The sequence below is a fragment of the Chiloscyllium plagiosum genome, unplaced genomic scaffold (assembly GCF_037043375.1).
Source record: "Chiloscyllium plagiosum isolate Xiang-an unplaced genomic scaffold, Cpla_swu_hap1 HiC_scaffold_15, whole genome shotgun sequence".
Taxonomy (NCBI): Eukaryota; Metazoa; Chordata; class Chondrichthyes; order Orectolobiformes; family Hemiscylliidae; genus Chiloscyllium; species Chiloscyllium plagiosum.
In genome coordinates, this window is record NW_028270153.1 from 24,011,943 (window position 1) to 24,026,790 (window position 14,848).

The 14,848-nt window shown below is 40.4% G+C and overlaps 1 protein-coding gene across 1 annotated transcript in view; it reads right to left on the minus strand.

Annotated features, from left to right (window-relative positions):
* The window catches only part of LOC122560199 (proto-oncogene tyrosine-protein kinase Src-like), a 168,620-nt gene that overhangs the window by 125,475 nt on the left and 28,297 nt on the right, over positions 1-14,848 (minus strand). The gene's annotated exons all lie outside the window — the stretch shown is intronic.

The window sequence follows — 14,848 nt, forward strand, 5'->3', positions numbered from 1 at the left end:
GAGTCACTGGTTAGGAACACTTGATGCGAAGCACTACTGAAGTGAAATAACAACCAGGATATGTACCAACATCAAATGTGGAGATGGAAATCAATGGAAAAGCAAATAAATATTTAATACTAGTCAATCCATACAAAGCACTGGTGGAAACAAGAAAACTTACAACAATAGGATAGCAAGTTTGAAAATACACCATTACTTTGCAGTCTATACAATTTGAAACTTTCTAAAAAAAAATTTTAGGGAGTGTGCTCACCCTCAGATGGATATTAAACCATAATCTTCATTTGACCACTGGCTGATACTAAAGATACCATGGCACAATTTGAAGACCACAGGACTTCTCCTTAGTATCCTGGTCAATATTTTTTATCAACCAACAAAATCAAACCAGGTGTTCTGGTCATTAATGTTACTGGGAGCTTGCATTGTGCCATTTGACTACCATGTTTCTTACATCTTATGAATTTGAGATCAAAAGAAATATAACAGAATTGTTTACATGAACACATTTTACTGGTTGGATTGCATTCTAGAATGTCCTGTGACTCAGAAAGATGCTACACAATTGTGTTTGTCTTTCACTCGCATAACAAAAAGCCCAGTTTTCCTCTTTGTGGGATTCCAAGCTTTGCAAACACTGACATTATGGTCAGTGCAATTTCCTTGTGAAAGGAAAACAGCGTGTCAGACATTCTTAAAACAGTTTTGTGAGCTGTCTTAGATATAAATGCCCTTGCAACTATATGTTGACAATATGTTGCAGAGAGTCAGGGCATCAAGATAATCCTCCACTGGATTAAATGGATGTATGCACATCTTTTAACATTTATACAATGTGCAAAACAAGGCACTTTTCAGTGGTAGGGCTTTATATTTTCCAGTATTCGTTATCATGGGAGCACACTGCTTCCTCTGCTTCACTGAGAGGAAAAAAAAGTACTTTTATCAGTTTATTTATAATTTTGTAATACAATACCCCAATGACTGGAAATGTTGAAAGTCTTTACATTGTTTTGTTAAGAAATATAAACACCTTGCCATCTAAATTAATCACCAATGGATTTTGTTTTTCAAAATAATTGTCTTCAGACCATAAATTTAATTAAGCTTCAAATTATGGATCAGATCCCAATTTAATCCAGTGTACGAATAAGCAAATATTCATTTCATAGTACAGAACTTAATTATTGCTGAAGGATGACATTTTGTTAAAGCTTTTCATTTTGCGCTCATCACAACAATTGGTAAGAATTACCAATGTAAAGGAAAACAATATTTATATTGAATGAGAGGAGACTGCTGATTGGTTGGACAGTGGACCATTGGTAGAGGTGAAACCATGAGAGCGCACCAGTTAAATGATGACAGTGAACCACCAAGCTTTTTTTAAATTTTAAAGTAGGTGGGTTGACTCTGTTTGGTCAAGACATTGCCCTGAGAAATCAATCATAGCATGGCCGTCACCTATTTGGTTCAATCAAGGCAGGTGCAGCATGTGCACATGTTTTAGAAAGTTTCAAATTGTATAAACTGCAAAGTAATGGTGTATTTTCAATCTTGCTATCCTATTGTTGTAAGTTTTCTTGATTCCACCAGTGCTTTGTATGGATTGACTAGTATTAAATATTTATTTACTTTTCCATTGATTTCCATCTCCACTATGTGCCCATTTGATGTTGGTACATATCCTGGTTGTTATTTCACTTCAGTAGTGCTTCATATCATGTGTTCCTAACCAGTGACTCTACCACCTAGAAACACAATTGCAGCAGGCACACGGGAACACCGCTGCCTTTAAATTCCTCTCCAAGTGTGAAGAACCTCCAAGCAGAAACTAGTCTCTTTGTCCAACTGCATGGATTTTCTATGTATCTGCAAAGAACATAGCCCTGTGTATAAATCTATGTCACTTCCAGCGTATGTAAGCATGCCGTCCTTTGAGCCCAAATGACCATTGTAAATTGATTATCCTCACAAATTCAGAACTTTTTAGAAAATGTTGCTTAATCATGGATACAGATTCAATATTGAATTGTACTAATGAGTGCAAGATGAGAAGTTTCAACTAGACATGTCTTTTTCAGCAAAACCCAAGTTTTCCAAAAAGTAATTACTTTAATTCTTGTTTATTAGGAGATTAAATATTCCTTCCTCTCTAAAACAATTCTTATCATGCATCTTTCATGTATTCACTCTTATAATTCCATTACAGACTGAAGATTCAGTCTCTTGGATTCCCATTTCAAGGTCATCTCTGGTGAGCTTAACAACTCCTTCTTTATACATGTAACTATCTCTGGGCAGCACTTTCTCTTTGGGACTAAATCTCCCTGAACAGCTCTGGCCTTTTCTTTTTATTCCATATTTACATTACAAAGGATCAAATATTCTCAGAATCATTGGTCTATTATCTCGAGGGAAAAAAGTGCAAAGAGCCCAAGAACCTAATTCACTTTGGCATCTCTTTCCGATATATGTAAATATTGTTAGCTATTTAATGAGCTAAGCATCTCTCAGAAGCCTGAAAAATGTTTTATCAACTTACTATTGCTACTTTATGAATCAGCTCTCCAAGGTAAGTTGCTATTCCCCCACTAAGTGAGCAAGGAGGCAATATGTCAGTGCAGACACCCTTACAAAAACCGAGAAAGACCTGGGTGACCTTTCACCAAACTATGTCCTCTCCGACTGTGCATGTTTAGTAATCAATTCAAGATCACAATGCAAGGAAACTGGGAGGAAAACAATGCCTGATCGTGTTTTGCCAGCCCACATTATTGAACAGCTTTGAGTAATCACACAAATTTAACTAAGCGAAACATTTTCTTGGATCCGCAATGTCACTGTAAAAGAAACTGAAGTATACAGAGCCCTCATGTAACTGGCTTCCTGTCTCTTTTATAAATTAATATCACTCTGTCAATCCTGGTTTCAAGATTCCCAATCAATATATAACATTTGAAACCATAACTAACAATAGTGGCAGGCAGAAGGTTCCTTTTATGTAGTTTACCCTTTGATCAACATCTACAGGTGACACTCTACCGCCTACCAACAGTAGGGAAAATCATTTTTGTGAAAAAAGGACTGTCAAAGAATTGTGATAGAACTACTGAGAAGTTTGACTGCTATAGATTATTGCCAAATCACACCAGGTACAAACAAAGGAAAGGAAAATCTCAGCAAAATAATAAGTTGCACCTCATATTTGCTGAACTCAAGGTCTGTAAGATCCTAAACAAAGCTCACTTGTAACAAAACTGCACCCAAAGCATTTTTCTTAGCATTGGATTTTTATGCTTCTTTGCATATAACAAATAATGTGAAAATTCAAGCAAGTCAAAACTTGCCAGTTTTAAAAGTAACAACTGGAAACAAATTCCAATGAAATTTGAGGATTAATCTTCTGCAGACTCTATCAAATTTGCCATATGTTACAGCCCAATGGGTCTGCTGCTATCCTTCCCTTGCAGAAAATAGTTGCTGTAAAACTTCCTTGAATGTAATACAAGTGTCTTTGATACATATGTGACTTTACTATATATAGAATAATGGATGGTTAGAATGAATTGCAGATAGCTATAATGTTTCAAGTTTGCTTTGATTGGCAGTTGCTTCCTCCCACACCAGTTCACTTGTGTAATTGTGTACCATCTACAAGATTCAATGCAGCAAGTTACCCGGGTTCCTTCAAAACTATCTTTCAAATTCACAAGGGAATAACAAGGACATCAACATATGGAAGTTGGACCTCCTGCATGTTGTCCTCTCTGCGCATCCTGATATCAAATTATCTCACCATTACTTGACTGTCACTGGGTCAAAATATTGAAATGATCACCACCTAACTGTACTGTACCTACTCACGAACAGCATTAGTTTAAAAAGGTAGCTCACCATCATCTTTTCATGTGAATCATGTGTTGGCCTTGCCAACAATATCTGTATTCTTTAAACAAAAGTCATTTCTGTATATTAGTTAACACTAATCAATATGGCACTCCACTCAGTAGCATCACCACTCTAAAAAGAGATCCACAAACAAATTGCATTGTTTTCTATCCTTCAGCCGTTAATGAACCAGTTCTGAGATTTACTTGGATCTCCAAAGATTTGTGTGTGGATCCCTTTCAAAAGCTTTTTGGAATTTATGGTAGTCTGTTTTGCACACTTTTCCATATCTTAGTTCAGATGTTTAATTCACAAAGTGAGCAAGGTGGTTTACCAGAAACAATCACCTCTTTTTGAATACATATTGATATTTTTGTATTGGTTCTTTACATAAGTTAATCTCATAGAAATCATTATTTTACAATAAAACTGAAGTGAAATGAATATTTTTAATTGCTACCTTTTTGAATATCTGTACTATGTTAGCAATGTTTCCAACGTACTTGTACCTCAGAAATATCCAGTGGCTATCTACAATAATGTCCAACAAATTTCATTCCAGGTTTCTTTTATGATTTTTGGGATTTTTTTTGAGCTTTTCCTTTAACCTTGTCTCATACTTCTCCTATTCATATCCAAGACATTAATTTTACCACATAACCCACAGTGCAAGCTAGCAGATGATGACACATCACTCCCAGACCGTCTCAACGCCTTCTATGCTCGCTTTGAGCAGAATATCGGCGGAGAGGTAACATTATTCCGACAAGTTCACATTATTCCTTAAGTCCAAGCAAGAGTGCATTCCATATTTCAATGCAATTAACATTATTTATGAGCCTCATCCCTGTTCCAATTGCCACTTGATTACAGAAGCACTGATTAAAAAGTACACCACTCTTTTTGCATCCAGAGATAGGTTTCCCCCACCAACTCTCTCTCAATGCCTTTCTGGACTGCATTTTAGTATGTTTTTTCAGGTTGCTATAAATATTCTGATGAATTTCTTCGACTATTTACCCACAGGATTTACAAAGGTTACTTTTCCTCGTTACTTTGTGTTCAACTTAACTTGTTAATCTATTTGAGGTCACGTTTGCGTAGTTTGTTTATTCAAGATACATACTTAGGTTCTAGGTTCAACATTATGTTCTCCGTGAATTCAATCAATTCTCCCCCACCCATCTGCTATCGGTCATTTTGTTTAAGATATTTCCTCACCTTTTAAATATTGGTCTTTCAAATTAATATAACTGGCTCCTAATTCCAGAATGAATCTCAAAGCATGCATGGGTTTCCAATATCTAAGTTTTACTGTCCCTCACAACCTCCATTTTCTGTATATGAACTGGATCATTTTCACATAAAAGATGAGCTCTACATAGTTATTCGCCTTCCTAGGCAGATCATGGTCGACCAATTTGTGCAGCCGTTCTTCTTTCGCTTGGCTGGCATGGGCAACATTGGCTCAGTGGTTAGCACTGCTGCCTCACAGTCCCAGGGCCAGGGACTTTTCTATAGGTTGGCACTCATAGCAGTTGATACAGTAGTCTCAAATTTTGGCATTTTTGTGTGTGGTGTTCAGGCATCCATGAAATCAAAGAGATTTGCAGCGCCTCATCAGCCTCCACTGCATATTGCTTCCTTGGGAGGAATCTTGTTGAGATGTAGCTGGAGAGCCAGTGAGGAACTCAAGCTGCTGCTTTTGGACAGTCAGCCAAACCAGGAAATGTGAGCTATGGGCGGCAGGGTGGTTCAAGTGATTAGCACTGCTTCCTCACCGTGCCAGGAACCTGGATTTGATTCCAGTCTCGGACAACTGTCTGTGTGGAATTTGTACATTCTCTCCATGTCTGTGTGGGTTTCTTCCACGTGCTCTGATTTCCTCCCACAGTCCAAAAATGTGCAGGTTTGGTGGATTGGCAATGCTAAATTACCCATAGTGTTCAGGGATGTTCTGGCCAGAGGGGTTAATGGGAAATGCAGGGTTACATGGATAGGGTGGGGGGAGTTGTATCTGGGTAGAATGCCCTTTGGAGGGTCAGTGTGGACGCGATAGGCTGAATGGCTTGCTTCCACTCTATAGGGATTCTATGACCTTCATCAGGCAGTGGTACATTCAGTAGAGGGCTCTTCACCTACTGAGAGCTGCTAAGCATTGAGAGGTTTGCAACTCTTGTGCTCAGCAGCGCCACTGGGAGTCATTGGCTGCTGCCAGAAGGGCAAGTGCCAGAATCATGGGATTGCAGACCAATCCACCTATATAATGAGGATAGGCCCTCACAGAGCAGTGCCACACATTCCCCCATACCTCCTGAAATTAACCTACAGGAGGTGACAAACTGTCCTTGTAGTTTAGCTGCCAAGGGTTTTGGGGAAAAGAGCAGGAAAGTGAGTACTATCAGATCAGCCATGATCCTTTTGGAAGGTGCAGCAGGTTTGAGGGGCTGAATGGCCTACTGCTATTTCTCTGTCTTATGTGACAGGCCCACATGCAGCTGAATTAAAGTGCTTTTATAATCAACCCAGTTGGCTATGTTATGGCACGTGGGACTTGAAGCCAGACCTTCTGACCAAGAGGTACAAACACTACCACTACCACTTTACTACAGCAATAGCAGAAGGCACTTATGTGATCTTTAATTTGACATTTAATACCCTCAATTGTGGCCAAGGAAGATTAAATATTCACCCTGCTGCCCTAACTAAATTCCGATAGAGGTGGGGACGTGGCAGTGATCAGAAACACTAAGATTCACCCTCATCAAATGGCGTCCCACATCCAAGCATAAAATCTCACTTCTCTCTGAGTACCTGTGTCTCCCTAAGCTTCCATGCCCTGTTTGGCCTGAATGTTACTTTCTCTCAGCTGCCAAATTTTTATTTTATTTCTTTCAGATACTCTGTTATCAATCCTCCTTACCTCGTGTGTTCCTTTTTAATCCAAACGTTCGGCTTTAATTTACATTTTTTTTGTATTTTCCCGGGTGCCTCATCGCAACTTTGACTCATTTCTCACAGAGGCACCCCCTTTCATTTTAGCATCTATCTGCAGCTCCCCTTTGACTTTTGACATTGACTTCTGTCAGGAATGTTCCTTTCAAACATACTTATGCCTAAACCGCCCTTTTCAAAACGTGTACAGTTAGTGACTCCTTTTTAATTCATTCGCTTCACTTTTAAATTGCCTAGTCTGCTTGAAGCTTCGGGTCATTCGCTAGCCTTTGCAGAAAGAAGCCTTCGCATGGCAAAGTCTTGGACTGTTTTATTCAAAGGGCCACAACACACTGCAATACACCAGAACTGCAAAAAGAGGAAGAAAAACACCTATACAATGTATTCGCCAAAAACGGATACCCCCGCAATTTCATCAACAGATGCCTAAGGGAAAGACAACGGAATGAGGACATGCCACAACTCAAAGGACTAGCCACATTACCATACATCAAAAACATTTCTGAACTGACAGCCAGACTCCTGCGACCACTAGGACTCATAACAGCACACAAACCAACAGCCACTCTCAGACAACAACTCACCAGGATGAAGGACCTGATACCCAGCATGAGCAAAACCAATGTAGTGTACAAAATCCCATGCAAAACACTACATAGGACAAACAGGAAGACAGCTAACGATCCGCATCCATGAACATCAACTAGCCATGAAACAACATGACCAGCTATCTTTAGTAGCCACACACTCAGATGACAAGCAACATGAGTTCGACTGGGACAACACTTCTATTATAGGACAAGCCAAACACAGAACAGCCAGGGAATTCCTAGAGGCATGGCACTCATCCACAGATTCAATCAATAAGCACATCGACCTGGACCCAATATACCGACCACTGCAGCAGACAGCTGGAACTGACAACCGGAAGTGCAGATTCAAACCACTACAAATGCTGGAGGAAACATCACAGAAGCGCTTCACATGAGGCTCCCAAGCACTGAAGATGTCACCTAGACAGGGGACGAAACATCTGCAACACAAATTCACAGCTCGGCAAACAGAACCACAACAATGACAGCCTTGTGGTTTGATACCTGTGGTCTTTTGATTGAACGATCATGAATGTTCTCCTGAGACTTGAATAAATGGAAGTGTAAGAGTGAACATTGTGGATCTGTTCATAGGGACAGGAGAAGAGACAGGACACAGAGACAAAAATCAAAGAACAGAGCACAGTAACATAAGAGCTTTAGCAAGGATTGAGGAAAAGGTTTTATTTTCATTCCTCTCCCACTAATGAAACCCAGGCTAACTTAATACATCCTAACCAACAGCAATGAATACAGAAAGGTGCACCAACATGCTTTACAAAAGAAATAAAGGATAGACATAAAGATGTGATGGGCTGGAAAAAAACTGACATTAGTTAACTGTTGAAAAGCAAGTAGAAGGCAGGGAGGGTGGAATGGTACTGAGGAAGAAAATCTCCCAGCCTCCAGTGGTGGTAGGAAGAGAAGAGGTAATGTACAACGAGGCTAGAGTTACAAGGTAAGAGTGGATATGTGGGTAATGGCATTCACAAAAATCACAGCTCAGTTAGATAACACAGGAACTTTGAAAGTGGATTATGTTCAACATGCTCCGAGTGTCAGCCCTGGCTCAGTCTCACTCCTGAGCAGCAAAGTCACTTACCCATTCCAGGATCAGACCACAAATTTTAAGGTAACAGTTCTAAGCAGTACTGAGAGAAAAAGAAAGAGAGACAGACAGACAGACAGACAGACAGTCAGTCAGTCAGTCAGTCAGTCAGTCAGTCAGACAGACAGACAGACAGGCAAGCAGGCAGGCAGACAGTGACAGAGACAGAGAGGTGAACTGTTTGAGATGCTATCCTTCAGATGATGCCTTAAACCAAGGCTCTATCATTCTCTCAGGTGGATGTATTTGACCCATATCACTAATTTGAATGAGAACAGTGGCATCATGCCTGGTCAACATTTATCCCTCAATCAATATCCTAAAATTATCAGGTTGTCTGGTCATGACCACATTACAGCTTCTGGGAATTTACTCTATGGAAATTAGCTGCTGTATTTCATAACAACGTATTTCATTGTCTGTAAAGTACTTTAAACATCTAGTGGCCAAGAAAGGTGCTACCTACAGACAAATCTTTCTCTCTAAGAAAATGGGTTTGATTACACACTGAGATTGGACACCCTATGGCCAAAGTAAGATGTCAGGAGTAAGCCCTGACTAAGCTTAGTCAGCTCAGCCCACCTTAATTTCTCAGATGGCAGCCCTCTATCCATCTCCAAGAGGAAGTCTTTGCTCATTGAGCTGCCAACCAATGGGCAGTCAGTAGCTCTGCAGACTGGCAGTGCCAGGAGCAGTGTTCACTGCTGTTGAGGCAGATTGACCAAGAAGGCGGCATTCAACAGTACGTCCGGGCATTCAGGTGTATCCCTGGGGCCAGGATGTGGAGATGGAGGAGACAGGTTGGACTGGGTCAGGATTTATGGTGGAGCTGGGAGGAGTTAACAACAGGGAAGATGGATTTGGAAAGGTAAAACCATAACTATATGTCTTTAAACTAGCACCAGAGGCCTAACAAGAGACACCACCCACTTTCACACCCTGACATTAACTAGTCAGCTCCCTACAGCACTAAACCTGCCAGTTGCATGCTCTCTTCCACTGCCTGCCTTCCAATCTGTGGGTAGCCCATAAAAGTCAGCCCATGGCCCCAACATAGATTATTCATATAGCTCAGTCGAGCACCAAAAAAGTGTTACAATTTCACTGGTACTTTATTTCCAATCGAGGTTAAACCTGAATTCTGCCTGGTGTTTGAGAAATGTCCCAAAGTTCTATCACTCCCAAAACACATTAACTCAGTTATCATTTGTAAGTGACCTTACCGTGCATGAATGTGGCCGCTGCATCTACCTATCACAAATCACAAGTAATGTCATAGCTATAAAGCATTGTGGATATGAAAATCACACCATACAAGCTCATTCATTTAATATGTCATTTATTTGTTGCAATATCTATGCTCCCACGTTCATAAGGAAACAACCTTTACTTGATTCTTATGTTGTGGCACAGATTATTCACTCGGGAGATCACAATACAAATGTTGAGACACCCCAGATCTGAAAAGGCAGAACCTAAGAAAGTTGTGAATCCATTCACATATACTGATATAAGTCATTAGCTGGTGCTCATAAGAGCATTTTCAGTTGCTGGAAGAGTTAACCAGAAATTAATTACCTTCTGTTGGTTAAGTTTAAATAATTAATATACAGACTTTTTGCAATTATATTTAAAAATAACAGGGAATCTATCTACTTCGATTAAATTAACACTTGTACTTGATAATATATTAAGAAATCACTACAATTATTCTATATAATTCTTCACCCAGTGTCTCTCATAATTGAGTGCAAAATGAATGTTATCTCTATTTGCTTTGGATTTTCCTCAAAATCATTATTGTCATTGCAACTCATTGAGTGTCACTGTTGACAAAGGGGAACAGAAAATACAAATGCCTGTGACACATCAAACAAAGAATAGTGCTAAAACAAGGTTAACAAGGTTTATTTCAGCTAATTTGCAGCAATTCTGAAGTTTGCTTACAGAAACAGAAAATACTCTGCAAGTCAGGCAGCAACTATGAAGACAAAGTTAATGTTTCAGGTTGATGATCCTCCATTATTGTGTGTTTAGAGGGTGAAGCTCTAAAACAACAGTTGCTGCAGACAGACAGGGCTGAATTTTACTTGTCCCTCCCAGACCTGTTTGCAGCAGAGGTGGAATATGTAAATTATGTCAGGATGCAAGTCCACCACTTCCCTATCTTCTCTTGAGCTCATCTCCACAATACGCTAATGGTCAAGTGCTGAAACCAGCGAACTGTCCATTGCCCATTGGGCAATGAAGGTCAATGCAACCAAAAGTATTTTGGCATGGTCAACGAGGCGGGAGTGTAGGTGCTATTTTTATGGCCTACATTAAGAACAGGTGGGGCAGGGGAGGGGGTTGGACTGTAAGACATGCATCAAGGTCTCCCATCAGATGTTGTCCACCCTATGCTATCCCAGATAAATGAGACTTTATCCACATTAGTAGGAAAAACAAGAAGGCAGATTATTTATCCGCATGGTGATAGATTGGGAAAGGAGGAGATGCAACAAGACCTGGGCCTCTGTGTACACCAGTCTCTGAAAGTAAGCATGAAGGTGCGGCAGACACTGAAGAAAAGCTAATAATATGTTGACTTTATAATGAGAAGATTCAAGAACAGGAAGAAGGAAGTCTTGCTGCAATTTGTACTCGACCTTAGTGAAACCATACCTAGAGTATTGTGCGTAATTTTGGTCTAATTGTTTGAGGAGGGATGTTTAGCTGTGGAGGAGGTGCAATAAAGACTTATCAGACTGATTTCTGGGATGGCAGAACTGATGTAAGATGAGAGACTGGATCGATTAAGACTATATTTACTGGAGTTTAGAAGAATGAAAGTGATCTCTCACTGTGGGAGAACCAAGAATGACAAAAGAAGTAATAACATTCTTTGGTTGAATCAAAACATCAAGAAAACTTTATTATACAAACTTAAACAAAACAACCATGAGCAATAACGACTGATTGGCCTACTGAACAAGTAAGGTTTAATTCTAAACCATACAGATAACACATACAGCTTGAGTTCTAACTTTGAAAATTAACACAAAGTAAATATGAGTTATACAGTTTTAGAGTCATAGAGATGTACAGCACAGAAACAGACAGTTCGGTCCAACTCGACCATGCCAATGTGAAAAGTTACCCCTCGGGTCTTTCAAAATCTTTCCTCTCTCATCTTATACCTACATCCTTTAGTTTTGGACTCTCCTGCCCTGGGAAAAGACCTTGGCTATTCACCTTATCCATGCCCCTTATGATTTTATAAACCTCCATCAGCCATCAGCCTCTGACACTCCAGAGAAAACAACCCCAGCCTCTCCCTCTAGCTTAAATCCTCCAACCCTTTAAGGGCCCTATTCTCTTCCTACATACCCCCTTTATTTTCAAATACTAACATACCTAATGTGGTCAAATACCCAAAAGACTACACTTTAAATGGCTGACTGTTAAGACACATCCCACCCTGATGCCAGTGACTCTGTGGGTTCAACAAATCTCATTAAAACTCTGTGTCCTCTGCAAGGGATACTAATTCTTCACTTTTGAAATTCTTGAGTTGGAACCTCCTTCAACCCTCTTGGACTCAACTGGCTCAATGACTGCTCACGTTTGGGTGGCACGGTGGCACAGTGGTTAACACTGCTGCCTCACAGCGCCAGACACCCGGGTTCAATTCCTGCCTTGGGCAACTGTCTACGTGGAGTTTGCACATTCTCCCAGTGTCTGTGTGGGTGCTCCGGTTTCCTCCCACAGACCAAAGGTGTGCAGGTTAGGTGAATTGGCCATGCTAAATAGTGTTAGGTGAAGGGGTAAATGTAGGGGGATGGGTCTGGGTGGGTTGCTCTTTGGAGGGTCGGTGTGGACTTGTTTGGCCGAAGGGCCTGTTTCCACACTGTAAGTAATCTAATCTCGATAGTTCAATCTCTCCCCTAAAACAGAGTTCTCTACGTTTCTGGCAACTGCTCTCAAATGTCTACTAACAGGCACAATTTCTGCTTTTATTGATAAGTTAGTTTCACTGAGCTACTGCTGAATTTCTCTAATCTCCAACCTCTCTTAACTGCATTAATTAAGTACTGCTTCTGAGCTTCCTGCACTCCATTCTAAGTTGCATGAGAGTATCAATCTGTCCCCCAGCTTCTTGTTACCCTTACCTTTTCCCACAGCATGAGGCCCACATTCTCTGGAACTTCACCCTCTACAGGCAGTCTGAAGGCCTGGAGGCTGCAACTAGCAGCACATATGAAATCTGGAACCACCTTTGCTTCAAGACGCACCCATCTCCAAACTTCAACTAATTCTACTTCCTGCACACATACACAGAGCTCTTCAACTCCAACCACCTCATAGTCTTCTCTCAGCTATCCATCTCACAGACTTCTCTAAGCTTTCCTTGACTGACATTAACGTTTAGTATCTCTTATTACAACTTTCTTTGATTTTTAATGTTTTAAAGCTTTTCAGAATTCACTGAATGCTTTTGACTAATTTAGCTTTAACTCCTAAACTAAACAAACAAACAATAACAATACTCTCTGAATCTACAACTACCATCCAGAAGGACAATGGCAGCAGATACATGGGAATAGAACCACCCACAAATTCCCTTCCAAGCCTCACTCAGTCCTGACTTGGAACTATTTCACCATTCTGTCAGTGTCACTGGGTCAAAATCCTGGAACTTCCTCCTTAATAGCATTGTGGAACAACCTACACTATATGGACTTCAGCAGTTCAAGAAGGTAATGCACCACCTCCTTCTCAAGGGCAACTTCTGGCCCAGCTATTGACACCTGCATCCCACAAATGAATTTTTAAAAAAGTGTGCCAAAACATTTGCTTTTATGACAAAGTGACACACTTCCAAAAATAATACTTCAAATAGCTGATAGACACGTGCTATATTATGAATAGATAGGCAGACCAAAACTACTTCCGTTGAACTTTAAATCTACCTTTGCGCAAGCACCTGTTCAGCTCAGACTCCAGATTATCAGTATCCATGTGTAAAGGTTGTTTATCTTACTAAATCCGGCTCACTAATGCCAGTAGTCGACCTACGGACCCAATTATTCCTGGGTCTGTGAGCATGCTACTGATATAAAAGAGATGGACCCAGCAATGTAAGTGTAAGAGCTGGCTGACACACTCCAACTTAAACAAGCACATGTTTAAAAGCAGCTTAAAGTCTTAATATCCTTGGGAGTCTGCCCTCTTTGAATTATAGCTGAAAATGTGTTGCTGGAAAAGCGCAGCAGGTCAGGCAGCATCCAGGGAACAGGAGAATCGACGTTTCGGGCATAAGCCCTTCTTCAGGAATGAGGAAAGTTTTCCAGCAACACATTTTCAGCTCTGATCTCCAGCATCTGCAGACCTCACTTTCTCCTCTTTGAATTATAGTTAATTCCACAGTCCTGCCAGCCCAAAACAATGCATCTGGTCCAGTACAAATGGTGCACAGTAAACCATACTATTGGTGAGCTAGCGCTTGCTATCAGAAGGTTCAGGATCAGTCAAATGACTGAAATTTACTTTCATTATATTAGCTAATACAGTACCACAATCTAAACCAATGAAGATCTGCCAACCCTAAAACACTGCACAAACTTTTCAGGTCTTTAGAGGAGAACAAGAAAAATGCAAAGGTCGGGGGAAGAGAGAGGGAGAGACAGACAGACAATCTTAACTCATGCCACATCTATGCACATTGTAGTAACTAATTATGAAGCAATGACTTTGGAAAGGCTGCGTACTGTGAATGGACTGGCACTACATGGACTGCGGGTCAAGAGTATGGTACTGGAAAAGCACACAGGTCAAGCAGCATCTGAGGAGCAGGAGAATCGATGTTTCGGGCAAAAGCCCATCATCAGGAATTGCCCTACATGGATTGCCACCATTCCAGAAAGCTCCACATCACCTCCTCAAGGTGGATTAGAGATAGGCAACACTGGATTGCTAACACTGCATGTTACAGGAATTAAGAAAAATAGTATGCAGCAGCAAGTTACTGCCCATTGCTTTTGGATGTTGATGGTGCATATCATGGTGGAAGGGTAAAAGAGACGGATAACTTTATATTATTACTTCACCCAGAAAAGACTAGAAATTAATAATTTGTGCCATTTATAGCTCCATGCACTACACAAGGCTTCAGCTCTGCAACTTGCCAATTTCCTCTTTCAAGCTAAGTAAAACTTTCATATAAAAGACAGCCAAGTAAAGTTGGAAATCCCCAGCAGTTTCAGAAACACTTTCACTAAAAACTTCTCTGAAATTATGCTTAAAAATGTTAAAACAG